Source organism: Psammomys obesus, unplaced genomic scaffold (genome assembly GCF_907164565.1).
Source record: "Psammomys obesus unplaced genomic scaffold, mPsaObe1.curated_primary_1811, whole genome shotgun sequence".
Lineage (NCBI taxonomy): Eukaryota > Metazoa > Chordata > Mammalia > Rodentia > Muridae > Psammomys > Psammomys obesus.
In genome coordinates, this window is record NW_026585580.1 from 430159 (window position 1) to 447884 (window position 17726).

At 43.4% G+C, this 17726-nt stretch overlaps 1 long non-coding RNA gene and 1 pseudogene across 1 annotated transcript in view; one reads left to right on the plus strand and one right to left on the minus strand.

The window, feature by feature from the left end:
• LOC129677624 (uncharacterized) overlaps positions 1-3337 on the plus strand; it is a 28177-nt gene extending 24840 nt beyond the window's left edge. The window contains exon 3 of the long non-coding RNA XR_008720230.1: positions 3131-3337. This is a non-coding gene — a long non-coding RNA (uncharacterized LOC129677624). The remainder of the gene's footprint in view (positions 1-3130) is intronic.
• Positions 3338-16287: 12950 nt separating this feature from the next.
• Positions 16288-17726, minus strand: part of LOC129677185 (40S ribosomal protein S8-like) — a 9629-nt pseudogene continuing 8190 nt past the window's right edge.

Genomic DNA, 17726 nt, shown 5'->3' on the forward strand with positions numbered 1-17726 from the left:
ACACACACACACACACACACACACACACACACACACACACACACACAGACAAAAAATCATTCCCCCCTTTACCATCCTTAGCCTCTATAAATAGGAATAAGCTGAATGTTCATTGGAAGACAATTAATCAACACATGAGTTTGTCTACTCAAAGGAATTCCATCCAAAAATAACAGACTTGAGCGTCCTAATGTATATAACACACAGGCAGACCGCAGTGTTATTATACTGAATGAGAGAATCCGGACAGAGAGGAGTTTATACTGTGTGATTCAATATTTATGAGGTTCTGAGCCAAGCAAAGCCAAATCATGGAACAGATATTCGGGGGTCGGGAGGGGGGAGGAGAGATCCAGCGGGGTTGGAATGGGAGAAAATGGCCTAGGGTGAGGCACAGAGGCTATTTTAGGAATTACAGAAGAGGGCTTCTGATATTGTACCAGTTTGTATTCAACATGCCGGTCTTAAAAAATAATAATAATGTGTCCCGTGGCCCTGAACATACACTAGAGCAACATGAGGACAGAGGAGGGCATCGATTCCCCAGAACTGGATTTTCAGGTGGTTGTTTTTCAGGGTGATTTTCAGTGTGGGTGCTGTGAACCAGACCTGGGTCTTCTGGGAGAGCAGCAATCACTCTTAACCACTGAGCCACTTCTCCAGGCCTTCATTGTGACTCTGTGTTAATGCAATGTGTGATACACAGATGTGTGCAGTGGTTGAAACTCATCAGGCTTGTCATTTCACCGAGTATAGGTGATTTTTTTAAAATAACAATGGGGAAAATTAAAAATAACCAAACTAGAAATCTTTGTATTGTGTAGTATGTGAAACATAAAAAAAAAAAAAATAGGGACAGATATTAGAAAGGACACTCCCTCTTATTTGAGTGATCATTTGTTAGCATCACTTATTGGCAAGAAGTTGCTTAAGGTGCATGTCACAACTTGTTCCCACACACTTTGAGCCAAGAAGAGTTGTGCATTTACTTTCTAATGAAACACTTCCCGTGTCCCTCTCCTCCTGGTGTGAGAAATGACGCTACTTTCTCTTCTCAGGGATGTCACTGGAAATGTCACGGTCTTGTCCATGGAGGTCTACTGAAAAATATTGCTTATTTCAACTATCAGCAAGACTTTGTCTTTTAGGGCATTTTCAGTCTATGCTGTCTTTCGGAAGGAAATGCTTTGTATTTATTTTAAAGTCAGCTTGGGAGTTTTGCTACCCCACCAAGGGAAGCACTACAGAGATGGGTACTGCTAGACCGCCCTCTAGTTCCAGGTTGGAAGTTGAATTGATGGAATGAATGAAGCAGATTGTAGAGGAACCGATGGCATCTAAGTATTTACTATGTGATCTCCAGTGTATTTCTTATTTCTGACTGTCCATTGCCACACCAGCAGGCATAAGAACGTCCATCCAAGAGCACCAGGCCATGAGCAGGGATTTCAGTCAATGTTACCCAACCTTCCTTAACTCTGCCTTAGAAAGCAGGAGGAGCCGAGCCATCTCTGCAGCCCAAGAAAATGTGGTACATTTACACAATGGTATACTACTCAGCTATTAAAAACAAAAACACCAAGCAAATAGATGAAACTAGAAAAGATTATCCTGAGTGAGGTAACTCAGACCCAGAAAGACACACATGACGTGTTGTAGTTCTCCCTTAGGCGGGGACATGGATTTCTGCATGCCTGGAGCTTGGCTTCCAGACAGAGAGAGAACAGGACTCCTTTTCTCTCAGGGGCAGCTGAAGTGCTTTCCAGTGATGCCTGAGTGTGCTAAGCTGGGGTGTGGAAAATGTTCTCTTAGCTCTTTTAGAAAGAGATCGCTGGTGGCAGTGGAAATGTGGGCTTTCCAAAGCTTATGGCAATTCCAAAGTGTTACAGGTCTCAGTTAAGGCTCTGGGCTGAACACTGCAGAGATTTGGGGTGAAATCCATGCCTGTAGGTGGAGACATATGCCTGGTGAGGCCCAGGCCGAGCAGCTCAGCAGCGGATAGATGATGAATCTCAGGTGGTCATGGTGGAAGGTTGATGGTATCATGCAGCCAGTCAGCCTGTTTATTTGAAATCAGGGATTTATAAATCTTTGGGCAGTGGGAGAGATTTTGAATGTGTTCAATTCTCTGGGGTCAGGGGGTCAGGAATACTTGATCTACACGCAATGCCTCATTTTCCATGCAGTAGCATGGTCCTATAACAAGAATGAAAATACAGTACTTAATTATCCTAGGAGTGAGGGGAAAATATCCAATAAAGTTGAAGATCATTGCTTAAGACTATGATCTCCTTAGCAGGGCGGGGCATTTCTAGGCATGCCTAGATACTTGCTGGATTGGTTTTCTTATCAGAAAAGGGTCTGGCCTGTAATCTTCCCTGAGGGCTATATGACACTCCTTACAAAAGCTGGGGTCACCCAGATGGGGGTGCAGGGGGTGCTTTTAGAATCTCACCGAGACAAGGGAGTCTACCATAATAGACAGAGGACAAATAAATGGGTATCCAGAGATGACAAGATTCAACCTAATCCAGCAAAGCCCCACAGCATGTACGTACTTGTAAGTAGATATTAGCCATAAAGTACAGGATAACCATGATAAAAATCCACAGACCTAAAGAAGCCAATGCATGCCCAAGGGAAGATGCTTGAATCTCACTCAGAACATGTAATAAAATAGAAATCTGAAGTAGATAGAGGGAGGGAACTGGGTAGGAGAAGAGGTAGGGAGAGTAATGAGAATGGGAATCAGGTGTTTGGAGAGCTGGGGGAGGGGGAATGAAGGGAGGACCCAGAGAGAAAACAGAAATTGGTGGGGGGACATCTCCAAGACAGGGGAATCTCCCAGGAGTCTATGGGGGTCACCCTAGCTGAGACTCCAAGCAGCGGGGGTTAAGGAATCTGAAGTTTCCACCTCCTGTAGCCAGGTGGGATGCCCAGTAGAAGGAGGGGGCACCAACACATTCATAAAACCTTCAACCCAAAATATGTCCTGCCTACAAGAAGTGTAGGGATAAAGATGGAGCAGAGTTGAGGGAACGGCCAACCAGTGTCTGGCCCAACTTGAGACCCACCCCGTGGGAGAAAGCCAACCAGTGGCACCATTAATGGTACTCTGCTATGCTTGCAGACAGGAGGCTGGCATAACTGTCTTCTGAGAAGCTTCATCTGATGAAAAAAGATACAGAGACCCACAGCCAAAGAATAGGCCAAGCTCAGGGAGTTCTGTGGAAGAGTGGACTGAAGGACAGAGGGAGCTGGAGGGGTCAAGGACACTACAAGAAGACCTACAGAGTAAACTGACCTGGGCTCATGGAGGCTCACAGAGACTGAACCACCAACCAAAGAGCATGTCTGAACTGGGTCCAGACCCCCTACACGGATGTGGCAGATGTGCAGCATGGTTAATAAGTGGGTCTCCTAACAATGGGAACAGGGGATGTCTCTGACTCTGCCTGTCACTGGATCACTTTCCCCTAACTGGGCTGCCTTGTCAGGACCCAGTGGGAGAGGATGCGCTTAGTCCTGCTGAGACTTGAGATGCTAGCCTGGGTTGGTACTCCTTGGAAGCCTCCCCTTCTCTGGGAAGAAGGAGAGGAGGAAGTGGGAGGAGTGATGTGTGAGGATAGGTCTGGGAGGAAGGGGGGAGCTGGGATCAGGCTGTAAAGTAATCAAATAAATAAATGGGAAAGAAGAAAGCAGGAAGGAAGAACACTGTGATGGCTAGCTCTATGTCAACTCCACACATCTAGACTCATTTGGGAAGAGAAAAACCCCAAATGAGAAAATTGGCCTGTGGGCAAGTCTGTTGGGACATTTTCTTGGTTAACTACCCACTTGGGGTAGTGCCACCCCTGGGTGGGTGGTCCTGGGTGTCTAAGAAAGCAAGCCTTGGAGAGTCACATAAGCATCATTTCTCCATCAGCTGCATGCAGCCTCCATGCAGTCAGTTCCTGCCTGACTCTCCTAGATGATGGACTGTAATCTATAAGATAAACTCCTTCCTATAGAAATTGCTTTCTGCAATGATGTTTTATCAGAGCAATAGAATCCCTAACTAAGATAAATACTGTCCCTTGCTCTCCATACCAGAGCTAAGTTACTCAGAAATCTGGACATTCATTTTGAAAACCATACACATCTCTCCGAACTGTTTCAGAAAGAGGTGGCAACGAGCCAGTGAAGGTGAGGTTGGGAGGAGTGGGAGGTCCTCAGTTTTTTCTTGTATTAGAGGAGTGAGTGGTTTTCAACCTTCCTAATGCTGCAACCCTTTAATGTAGTTCGTCATGTTGTGGTGACCCCCAACCGTAAAATTATTTACATTGCTACTTCATGAATGCAATTTTGCTACTATTATAAATCATAACCTAGGTATCTGTGTTTTCCTATGGTGTTAGGCAACCCTTGTGAAAGATTTGCTCAACCCCCAAAGGGATCCCAGCCCACAGGTTGAGAGCTGCTGTATTAAAACATCATAAATATTTTATAGCAGCAATTGATGAAAATACGCTCATCTTCTATTTTTTTTTTCTTGTGGAAGGAGAGCTTGCGACAAGTGCTCTTACCTTCTGAACCATCTCTACTGCGGTGTAAATGATGTTGTTTAAAGTAAGGCCATTAGATATGTTTGTCCACTTCTGCACGACGCTTGCTGTTTTTCTTCCCGCGTCTCTTCCATGCTGTACATAGACCAGGAGACCTTTACCAGAGTTTAAACAAGTGGGACTGCTCAGTCTTGAACTTTCAGCTTTCAAATTAGGAACTACATATATCTGTCTATATAATACACCTAGCCTTAGATATTTTACTATGACAACAAAAATAGGTGAATATAGGACCTCTCATTTTCTAATGAGGAAACTGAGGCTCAAAGAGCTTATGTGCTCGCTTCATCTTGCATAGAGGCAAGAACCAAACCCAAGCCTTGAACCCTAGCCTCCTTGCTTTGCATGTTTCTCAATAGACTGGACATCATGTTTGGGTACACCTTCAGCTATTTTTTTAGAGTGTTTCAATGAAGTGGTCCAGCAAAACAAGCCTGGGTACTCTCCCCTCAAGTACAGTATGTGATGAAGGAAAGTGAAGAAGCAGGAGCCAGACCTGAGCCACCACACACAAATGTCCCAGCAATGGCTTGCAGGACAAACTTTCAACATGACACTTGTGGAGCCTCTGGATTTGAATCTTCTTCCATGTTCCTCATTCTGTGCTTACTTTCAGCTCACCTCTAAACTGAGAACAACCATTGACGCATGGAGAGTAGAGACAAGCAGACACATTCCATTCGTAGAGCACCTCAAGAGAGCTACCAATCAAATATGAATTTCATAAATGCACACTTAAAACATCTCTATTCCGCCCTGTCCTTAGATTTAAAACTAGAGTTCCAGAAACACAGTAAAATGGTGGTTGCCAGTGCCTGGGGTAGGGGTCGTTTGAAGTAGAGTGATTGCCAAGGACTACACAGTTTCAGTGATGCAAGATGAATAATGAGCTCTTGGGATCCAGTATGCAGCATGATGGCTGTACTCTGCTGCCAGCAGATTTTTAAATATGTTCACTCCAAAAGAAAAGAAAAAAATTGTAACTCTATGAGGTGATGAATATGTTAATTAGCTTAACAGGCACAATTATTCTACAGTGTAAATATAGCCAAACATTGTGGTTTATACTTTAAGAATATACCAATTTATTTGTCAATTATATCTCAGTAAAGCTGGGGAAATATATTGAGTCCTTATGCTAAATTGAGACATTATAACAATCTAATATGAATTCAGCAAAGATCTTAGATATATTGGAATTTTACTACCAGTAAGAATACCTCAGTGCTTTTGAAATTAAATGCTTCAAAGTCAGAAAAACACAGCAGTATGTCCCGATGAGCTCTCCTCTCCTCCCTTTCTCTCTCTCCCTGACACTCTCTCTGTCTCTCTCTATATCTTTGTGTGTGTGTGTTTAGTGTAGATCATCAAGTGCTTTCCTGAGCAAAGAGATTTTTCAATACGAACCCCACAACACTACCAACTTCCTATTCTGAGCTGTTCTTCCTCTTCTTAGGCTTGTCATAACAGGCAACAAGAGAACTGACAATCAGCAGAAGATTAATTTGGCATGCTCAATGTTTTTAGACATCAGCTTCTAAGGGAAGGAGGCTTTTATATTTCATTTTTTCTCTGCTCTATAGTGCTTTCTTGTGGTGTGCCTCCTGAAGGTAGAGACCTTCTGGTTTAGGTCAGTTATGTACCAGATTAAACACACATACACACACACACACACACACACACACACACACGCACACACACACACACACACGCACACACACGCACACACACACACACGCACATGCGCACACGCGCACATGCAAAAATGGCTCTAAAACCCACATATTTTTGAGCATCAACATGTGAAAATTCCAAACTTGGTGTGGTGTGTTGTCATAGGAAAATGCATTAATGACATTTGCATGGAATTATCTTCTGGCTCTGTGTGTTGGTTGCGTTTCTGCTACCACGAATTTTGTACAAGGCATGCTTATTCTGTGAGGAAAATTTTCAGCGGATACCACTTGAATGGAATGTTCAGCATGTTCTTATTTTCAAATAAAGAACATTTTATGAACTCTTTTGCTTCATTTTAAATGGGATCACAAGAATAGGAAATATATGAAAATTGAAGAAATTAATTCTTGTGAACTACGGTCCAAGTTTAAATTTTGAGTCCTTGAACAGGAAGCCTCTGGCTGTTAAGTGTAAAATAATCACATAGCTACTGGATTTTTCCAAACCCGGTGGTCATCAGACTTGCTGTTCCGTGGCAGTGGGAGGCACAGTAGTATTTTTAAATGAACACAATTATCTTTGTATCAGAACCAATATGCCAGACTTCTGAATTCTCTAAGCAGCCTCGAATGGACAGCAGAAGTTGGCCGTCTGTGCCTTAAAATGATGGATGTATTTATTCAGCATGTAGGAAGCTCTGGGACCCGCACAGGACCAACACAAAGATTAATACTGGTAGAAATTAATTAGCTTGCCATGATTATCAGTCAATAAAGCCCTGGGACGTCTTAACCTTTTACGACTTACATTCAGTGATTAAAAGGCATGCTCGTGGCTGCAAGAAGACCTTGGATCATAAAGACAGTGGCGACTCACCAATGTCTTCTGCTGACTTGGAAATTATGGACAGGTGTTCACAAGAATTCAGCACATGCGTTCCCTGAGTTGAGCGTTAGAGGTGAGTCCAGCTGTAAGTGAGCAGGAGCAGCAAGTACTACCTAAAAGAGAACGGGGGGCTGTGCTGTCCCCTGGGTGAGACTCACTGAGGCACAAGAGGTCACATAGTCAGGTGCCACCATCGCAGGCTGTCAGCCTGAGGTACTGGGCGTGTGTCAGTTACAGGATTACATGGATGTAAACCACTGGGAGATACAGGGGGTGACTAAATGGTTAAGAAAAGCTTGACTAGGGAAGACAACTCTTCAACAGAATCCAACTTCCCTTGTGGTAGAGAAGTCCAGTGCAGGTCACAGCCCAAGCGACATTCTGTGTGTGTGTGTGTGTGTGTGTGTGTGTGTGCTAGGTAATATTTGGATTGAATGACTCCTGTGTCCTGCCTAGCTACATTTTTTTCTCCTCTAAGGGTTTTTCTTCCATTCTCACAAATAGCTGGTCTGAATAAGCAAAACCTGTGAATATTTTAGATTCTTATTCGGTAAACTGAGAATTGTCTTGCGAGGAAAGAAAAATGGAGACAAGCTGATGGAGAAAGGGAAACTTGAAGACTAAAACTGGCAGACTGATGATAGGGACATACTTAGAGAAGAACATGCAGGGAGAGCGGAGTGGGGAGGGAGAACGGGAGAGGTAGAGATGGGGGCGTGTCTAGAGAAAATCGAAGTTTTAGAGTCACAGCGAGAGCCAGACATACTGAGCACAGAGAGCAGCAGGGGACGAAGGAGCAGGAGGTATTGCCAGGTTGGGCCACACAGCTCACAAAGAACACAGGCACTGATGTGGTTTGCCTAGGGGGTCAACCTTTCCCACTGGGGGCAGCTGGAGAGCGTGAATGTAATCTTCCTAAGTAGAAATGGGATGCTGTCTACTCATCCCCATGCCTGCTCTGTCTGCAGGGAGTCTCGAGAACCTGGCTTCTCTCCAGCACTAGGCCACTGGGACTTTACAGAGTTGCCAGGAACTGGAACTGAGGTCCTGGAGGTGAATGTGTGTGACTTCTTGGCCAGGCCTCTGCTATGCTAAGCACGTGCCCAGCTCTTGAGTCACATGCTTAAACTTAGAAGCTTCACTTTAAAAAGTTCTGCATCTTGTAGCATGTGGTAAAAGAACATACTTTAATCAGGGCTGGTGGCACACACCTTTAATTTTAGCATTCTGTAGGCAGAAGAAGATGGAAGAGTTAGAGACCAGCCCGGTTTACAGAGTGACTTTCAGGACAGCCAGAGCTACACGGAGAAACCCTGTCTCAAAAAACAAACCAAAAGACAAGAAAAGAAGAACAAATTTAGAGTTGCCAAACCTTAGATGTCTCCCATCAACCTGGAGCACAAACAAAAACTTATCGGGGGAAAAAACAAAACAAAACCCTGTGATGTGTCTCCCATGTTGTTTCTAGTACAGTACAGTGTTTATCAAGATTCCTAGATTAGGAATTGCTGGAGGAAAAGCTGAGTGCGGTCCTCCATGAAGATTCAGTGGGTCTAGGGCCTTGGCCTAAGAATCAACATTTCTAATAAGCTCCCAAGTGCTGCTTATGCATTTCTGAGCACCACACTCTGAACTCACCATATTTAAACATAAAACTCCAGGAGTGCTTAGGTAGGTAACAAAAAAAAAAAAAAAAAAAAAAAAAAAAAAAAAAAAAAAAAAAAAAAACCACACACACACACACAAAAAACCCCAAACAAACAAACCTCAAATATGCTTGGCTCCCATCCGAGAAGTCAAACCCCACCTAACAGAGATGGGCAAGAGCTCGAGGTGCTGGCTGCCTACTGGTGGACATGGGGTCTGTTCACATGCTGGTGTGTCTGCTTGTGACTGAGCTCTCCAATTATACTCAGTAGGCCAGGGATACTAAACCAGCTAAGGGTTGGGTTATGAGAACATATTTTTTAAATGAAAATTTCCCCACCCCCTTTTCCACCATTCCTCTTACTCTGGGAGCTGCTCCAAAACCTCTCCCTGCCTCCACCCCTGGCAACACCTGGAACTGTTTTATTCCCATTACATCAGGGTAGGGATGGTGTAGTACAGCCACGGGAACAAGAAGTCTGTTTCCTGCCTGCCGTATATCAGAAGGACAGGCAAGCCAGCCTGTGAGTGTGGCCCCTGTAGGTATTCAGGGTAAAACAACAGGAAGGGGTACTGGCAGCCCATCTGACAGAAGGCTGATATCCAAAATATATAAAGAACTCAAGAAACCAGACATCAGCAAACCAAATAACCCAAGTAAAAAATGGGGTATAGATCTAAAATTATCAACATAGAAATCTGTAATGGCCAAGAAGCACTTATAAAATGTTCAACATCCTTAACCATCAGGAAAATGCAAATCAAAATAACCCTGAGATTCCATTTTACACCCATCAGAATAGCTAAGATAAAAGCTCAAGCAACAGCACATGCTGGCAAGGATGCGGAGCAAGGGGAACACTCTTCCATTGCTGGTGCGAGTGCAAACTTGTACAGTCCCTTAGGAAATCAATTTGGCAGTTTTTCAAAAAAGATTGGGAATGGATTTACCTTAAGATCCAGCTATTCCACTCCTGGGCATGCACCCAAAAGATGCTCCATCATGCCACAAGGACACTTGCTCAATTATGTTCATAGCAGCTTTATTTGTAATAGCCAGAAATTGGAAACAACCTAGACCTCCCTCAACCAAAGACTGGATAAAGAAAATGTGGTACTTTTACACGATGGAACACTATACTCAACTATTAAAAACAATTACATCATGGCATTTTCAAGGCAATTTGGATGGAACTAGGAAAGATCATCCCGAGTGAGGAAACCCAGATCCAGAAAGATAAACATGGTACACGCTTATAAGTGGATATTCACTGTTAACTAAAGGATAATCATGTGACAATCCACAGACCCAAAGAGGTTAAGTATCAAGGAGGACTCAAAGTGGGAGGTGTGAATCTCACTGAGAAGGTGAAAGAGACTTTATCGGTGGACACGGGGAGGGGACTGGACAGGGGTGGGAATGGGAACAGGTAGGATCAGGTAGGGGGAGGACAGAGGGAAAGCATACTGGGAGAGACAACTGAAAGAGAGGGCATCTTTGGAACATCTTAGAAACCTAGGGCAAAGGAAACTCCCAGGAATCTATGAGGGTGGCTCTAGCAATGGCTGATATGGAGCTTGAACAGACCAGCTCCTGTAACAAGGCAAGTCTTCCAACTGAGACACAAATCCAGTCACAAATCCTCTGACCTACAATTTGTCCTGCCTACATGATGTGCTGGGGTAAAAGACTGAGTAGAAATTAAGGGACTGGCCAACCATGACTGGTCCATCTTGAGATCTATGCCATGAGAGGGAGCCCATCCCTGACACTGCTGATGATATTCTGTCATACCTGCAGACAGGAACCTAGCATATCCATCATCAGAGAGAGTTCACTCTGAAGGATGTGAGTGAGGGGAGGAAGGACTGAGAGTAAAAAGTGGAAACTACAGTCTGGATGTAAAGTAAATACATAGATTAATTAAATAAAAAGGAGTCCCGAACTTGAGATTTACGTTTCTGGTGATATCTTGTAAGTCATTATGATTTTGTCTTTCAATGTATACCTTGAAAAGTCACTAAAATGATGGGATGGGATCCAAGGGCTTTGGGCCTTGAAGCCTGGGCACTCTCATTCCCTGCAGACTCCCATGGCAGCTACAGGCTGTGCCAGCTTGACTTCTCTCTCTAGGCCCATTCTGTTGTCCCTTTCACGGCTGTCAGAGACCAGGGCACTGATACATGCAAGACCAAGTCTGCATGGGAGAACACTGCATCATGGGAGAGGCGAAGACAGCAGTCAGTCGGCCCTAAGCTCTGGGTGCCTTGGCTGTTTGCTGGAGTCCTACAGCCTCAATCCAGGAACCAAATGTGTTCAGCCAGGAAGAATACTTTCCTTTGAGATTACCTGCCTGCTGTGGGCTCACAAAAAAAGAAGGTTGACTTCTCTAGTCCTCGGCCTTCAGCTTTCCTTTTGCTGTAGTTCGAAAAGGTCCTGACGCAGGCCTGGAAGACCCCACAGAGACCTATGCAATCAGAGCTTCAGGGAAATGCAGCTCTGTTGATAGTTTCTCTCCCCAGCATTCATCCCAGGCACCTCAAAGAAAGTAAAGAGCTGAGGGGAGAGTGAGGTGAACTGGGAATCTCAGGCTCACCAGGTTGTAAGAGTCACCAAGACAGCTGAAGTCAATAGAGAAAAGAGCAGGCATGCCTCAGGGGAGACCTGAATAAACAGATGATGATTCAGACCAAGTGACCCACCCCCAGGAGAGTGTGTCTAAATTCTGCAGTGATAGATTAACCTCTTGTTCCTGGGTGATTCGGAGGCCTGAAGTAGAAGATAAGTTAGGATATTAGAAAATAAGGAATATTAAATTTGTCATATCTGAGACTGAGGTTTATATGTGGCACAGCTCAAAAAGGGAAACTGAAAGGGGTTTAGACCATTCAAGGGAAAGCTCTCTCATCAATGAGAGCTAGGCAGAATGGGAGAGATTGATCCTGCCTGGCCAGCAGGCTGCTCCAAATTCTCAAGAGTCAAGAAACACAAAGACTGATACTGGTAAAAGCTACTGAAGAAATAGAAAAGATTTGCAAGGCCTGGCTTCTCTGCATTGTGTTTTAAAAACATTTGTTTTATCCTGGTATGGTGGTGTAGGCCTGTAGTCCCAGCCCTCAGGAGGCTGAGGCAGTTCATGAGTTTGAAGGCAGCCTGGGACACATGCCTCCTCCTCATCTCCTCCCCTCCCTCCTTCATTTCCTCTCTCCTCACTTCTTCCCCCCTCTGTTTCTGTCTTTGTTTCTCTCTGTGTGTCTCTGTCTGTCTGTTTCTGTCTCTGTCTCTCTCCCTTCTTCTCCTCGTGCTTGAATGTTCCTTTTTACTTAATCTGGAACAACACTTTCTTAAAGCAATTTAGCTAGGTGTTTTGGGGAAATTTTTTAAAAACTGATTGCTAGGGTAACATGAGGATGCTGGGCATCCAGGGGCAGCATCGGGCATTGTCCAATACCCAGCATTGATGGAAAAAATTGCATATTTCACTTTCCTTTTCTTAAAATCTCTTCATTTAATTTTCCCATAATAAACATACTTTGATGTACAATTATTTCAAGCTGAGATTTTTTTTTTCAATGAAAGGTAACTCAGGGTTCCTCTAGTAACAATGAACTTACAACTGCAATCCACCTCCCCCTTGTTTTTGGAGTGGAGAAAAAAAAAACAGAGGAAATTAAAGCAAATCAAACAAACAAACAAACAAACAAAACATAGACAGTGCCATTCTCTTCCTCATCAGCTGAATCAAGCCACAAAGGAAAGGCCAAACATTCTCAGTGAGTAACCAGAAGCAAAACAGGGAGTCCTGAAGGGGACCAGGTCTTCAGAGGACCAAAGCCATCTCAGAGCCCTACTCACAGAAAGTAACCACAGCAGCGCCTGTGATGTCAGGGCTAAACTCTCCCTTTTCCAGTGAAAATTCTTGCATAACTAAACAAGTTCCACATTGCAGTGAAAGATGCAAAGCGTTAAAACAAGTGCTACTATGTCAGACGTGACTGGCTGGTACCCTGGGGCTCCCGGGGGCTTAGATTCGACTCATGGAAGGTTTTAGCTTCTCTATGTAGCGTCAAAGCTGCCGTGAGAGAGAACGCCCAGTATTGATGCAACTCACCTCTGTGCTAAACCAAGACAGAGCACACTATTCAAGAGGCCGAATAGTCCGGGGGAGCCAAAGGAACGATGAAAGCCAGACTCAGACACAGTGGTGTCTGATGACTAAGGCTAGATAACTGATTGTTCCTTCAGAATCAGACAGAGTGGGGAAAGCGTCTTTAGAAGGGGTCACATCCCGACACATTTAGAAGACCTGCTTGGCTGCGTGCCCTCTGCATTGATGGAGCCTCCGCTCAAAGACAGCTGGATGTGGTTCTCAGAAGCTCACGTTTCCTCCGTGTCGGGGATCCCGTTTAGCTCGTGATGGGAATTTTGTCTTTATCAGCATCATTGTTCAAAATCCACCACAAAATCCAAAGAGCAGAGGAATCCCTTCAGGGTGTTTTATATCAGGACTCAGCAGGCCCTTCTCTCCCGGGAATCCCATCCACAAGCAACGTTCCCACTGGTCCCTAAGGTCCTCATCAAAGCTAGACCCGAAAATGTAGATGAGCTGGAGTTTGTTTGGTGTTGGAGCCACTAAGTTCTGATGCAGTCACGGGTCAGAGCCGCTTAGCGCGGAGGAGGCAGAGATAAATGTCTGCTGTTCAAGTACTTGGAGCTTTCTAGCATGCAAACTTCAGGTGGACCCAGTAATTAATGTGCAACCACTGAGGGGAAGCAGGCAGCGGCCTTTTGAAACGCAGGGCTCATCCTGTTTGGGTGGTGACTATCAACTAAAGGATATGTTTGTGTCAAGAAGTTTTACCGATTTTGTTTTGTTTCATCTTAATCCACAAATACAAAAACGGAGGGGCAGAATTTAAGAAAGCGTAACCAAACTAGGGTGATCTAAACTTTCTAGAGACATAGAAACGTTTGGGTTTTCTAAGATGTACCTGATTTAGGACCGGAGAAATGACTCAGAGGTTAAGAACACTTGCTGTTCTTCCAGACAGCCCAAGTTTGATTCCCAGAACCCACATGGTAGTTCACACGTATCTATAGCTCGTTTCAGGACATCTGACGCTTCCTCCATGGGAACCAGTCACATAAGTGGCACACACGTGTGCAGGCAAAACCCACAAACATACACATTTAAAAAAAAAATAACAGTGGCAAGAAGACCGATTGTGAGAGGTTGTGGTTCTGTTGGGTGAGTACATATCCTTATTTTTCCCACTCAATGCAGTCATGAAATATCAAGAGATTTGCTTCAAAAGTGAACAGCAGCAGATGGATTGCGCAAAGACCAGGACTCAATTACTATTGTCGTGGTGGCAATTTTCCCACTGTTTTCTGCTCTGGGGTCCCCTGATTTGACCTCCAAGTGGCCCTTGGACATAGCAGTGGGCACTGTTAAGCAGAGCCGGTTGAAGAAGTTCGTTCAGATGTAGGAGGAGAAATGCGGTCATAAATTCTTCATCTTAGTTTTTCTTTCTTTTCTCTACAACAACTCTTAGAATCCTGCTTGTGATGGTCCCTAGGCACCTCCAACTCTGAAGTGGAGGGGGAGTCTCTGGCTGAAAAGGATAATAAATGATCCTGGTTTGTTTTTAGTTTGTCCTTACCAATAGACCCCAGTAATAAAGAATCTGGTTTCCCTCCTCTTCCTCCTTTTATTCCTCCTCTTCCTCTTATTCCTCCTCCTCTTTCTCTTCATCTTTTTCTTTCCCTTCTTTCTTACTTCCTCTCCCCTCATCCTTTTCTTTATCCTTCACCTTTTCCTCCTCCTTTTCTCTTTCCTCCTCCTCCCTCTTCTCTCCTGTCTCCTTCTCCCCTGATTTCCTCTTCTCTCCATTCCAACTTCCTTTTGTATAAGGTTTCAGATGTAACCCAGTTCATTCTGAAAGTATTATGAAGTCCAGCTTCCAGACGACATCATAAAATCTTCCACCAAAGGAGAGAAACAACCCACAGTCCTACCCAGCTATGATTCCCACAAAACACAGTGACCAGCCTGGCATGATAACTTCAGGGGTGCAGTAATGGCACACATACCTTGATGGTAACCAGCTACTCTCTACTTGGACATAAGACCCTAGTAACAAGAGGAAAACTGTTCCTGGTGCTGGAAACCCCGCCAACATAGGGTTAATGGAGCCACAAATTTTGGAGGAGACCCTACAATCATCACTTTACTAAACTGGCACCGTCTCCAGCTACAGTCTAAATATTGGTCATTACACCCACAGATATGTATAGTCCTCACCCTTCATCAGAGAATCCTCTCTTTGCAACATCTGGAGAGCTTTACAGAAAGCCACAGCCAATCAGAATGCAGAGTAGTTGTGGCTCCTAGTTCCAATGGCTACATCTACAATACAACTCCCACTCCTAAGGTTCGAGGGATATTTCCAAAGAGGAAGTGGAAAGATTGTAAGAACTAGAGGATCAGGGACTTTGCTGTGAGACCTGGTAATGTCAGATGCTGTGCTCATAAAGTCTCACTAACATGATTGCCTAACTATGAGCTGAACAAGGACAACAATAGACATGGAAAAATGGACTTGGAAAAAACTACAAGTTCTCAATACCACACGATAAAGTAGGTGCAACCAAGCGATTCAGAAATTGGGATAAATAGTCTTCCCCAGGGAATTCCAATTGGTTATCCAATACCAAATGGCCAGCCTTGAAAACATACATATAAGTAATGTTATACAGACTGAGCAGGTAACATTTAGAAATATATGTATGTACATATATGCATGCAACATCAATCAATGAAAAAAAGTGACCGTGAATTTTACAGAGATCAAGGACATGTTTATAAAAGTGTTTGGAAGGAGGAAGAAAAAGAGGGAAATGATGTAATTATACTATAATCTTAAAAATAAAAGAAAATTTAAAAAGAGAAAGATTTGGGGTCAGTGAAGTCTCCTCAGGGTTAAAGAGAATGTGTTGCTCTTTCAGAGGACCAGAAATCAGTTCCCAGCACCCACTTCACAACTGTCTGTAACTACAGCTTCCTCCGATCTTCTGCCCCCTTCTGGCTTCTGGAGGTGCAGACAGTCACATGCATGCAAAGCACACACATGTATACATGCTTGCATGCGGGCACACACACAAATAATAAAAATGAATTTTAAAATGAGAAGTGTACAATAAAATAAGTGTATTTTATTGATGAATTTCTATATTCCAGGTGTAGCTGTAAATTCTCACTTAGTTCGGTTCCAGGTTTCAGAAGAATTAGGTTGTAGGAGGAAAAATAATTTTCTTGATGATATTATTTTTTTCACTTCTCTTTACAACTATTTTCTTCCTTTTTGATACATATTATTTCTGTTTTACCTGAAAGTTTAATAAGGTTATGTGCCTGTTGATTCACTACTGTGTCTATAAGGTGAATAACACTTGATCATGGTGAATAATCACTTAATATATAATATATGGTTTGGCCATATTTTGGTGGAAACATTTATATCTTTCTTTAACAAGACTACTTGCACTTTTTGTTGTTATTGTTGATTCTTCTGCTGCTCTTGTTTGCCAGATCTTGATGTTTAGATAATGAGGCACTTATAAAAGATGTTCAAAAACTTTAAATCTTCACATTTTTGGAATAAAGTAAAAAAAAAAAAAAAGATGGAATCTCATAGCTTGCTGTGCTGGAACTGCTCCTACCGAAGCCTACTGAATTTGGGGCTTTTTTTTTCTGTCATCTTATTTCTTCTGAATTTTCTTTGACCAATTTTTGCTTAAGATGTCTTCCTCCTCAGAAGTCAGCTTGGCCCCTCCTTGCGGCCCAGGGGGACCTGTACCACTGTCAGTACGGTGTGCTGTCAATAAGTACAACGCAGTTCTTCACCAGGGTCTTGGTGCCGACAAGCTCGTTATTGAATGCGTTGCGGACAACATCAATGATTCTCGTTTGAGTACAACCCTCGGAGCCCCAGAAATTCCCCATATCCAATCTGAGGGCACGGTACTTCTTCCTGCCTCCGAACTCGGACTGTGTGTATTTGTATTCGGTGAGGGCCATGCTTAGTGTCGGCAGCAGGCTGTCCCAGCTCATACTTCTGCTTCCTTTTCTCTCGGCCCCTGTCTTGTGGTGCTTGTGCCAGTTGTCCCAAGAGATGTCCGTGGCTTGGTGCAGGATGGAAAGAGCTGTTTTATTTTTTGATATTTATTTTCAGATAGAATATCCCCCTGATTTCTTTCTCATCAGGTTTGTTATTGGTAATCAAAAGCTTCTGGCTTTTGTAGGTTGACTTTGTTGGAAGCATTTATCAGGTCTAAGGGTTTTTTGGTTGAGTCTTAAGGATCTTTTTAAGTACAGCCTCATGCCATTTTCAAAACAGAGATACTCTGATTTCTTTTACTGCTTTATTTTTCTCATCTTTTTTTATATTGCTTCAGCTAATACTTTGAACATTCTTTTGAGTAAAAACACTGACAGCTGGCATTCTTTTCTCACTCCTGATTTTAAAGGAATTAGAATAAAGCATGCAAACAGTCACTTGGTATTTATTTTTTACAGCCACATGTGTATCTACAAATATCACAATATAGAAAGATTAATTTAGAAAATGCCTCTCATGCCTGGGTTGCTCTTCATATCAATTAAATTATAAAGCCTGGAATTGGGAGCCAGACATTAGTACTTTCCAACGTGATCTGGTTGATGGTTGGGAATCATTGAATTAGGCAGCACAGATCCAAGAATACCTCTGAGAAGATGAACAAAAAGAAGAAGAAGAAGGGGAGGAGGAAGAAGAAGAAGAGGAAGAAGAAGAAGAAGAAAAGAAGAAAAGAAGAAGAAGAAGGAGAAGAAGAAGAAGAAGAAGAAGAAGAAGAAGAAGAAGAAGAAGAAG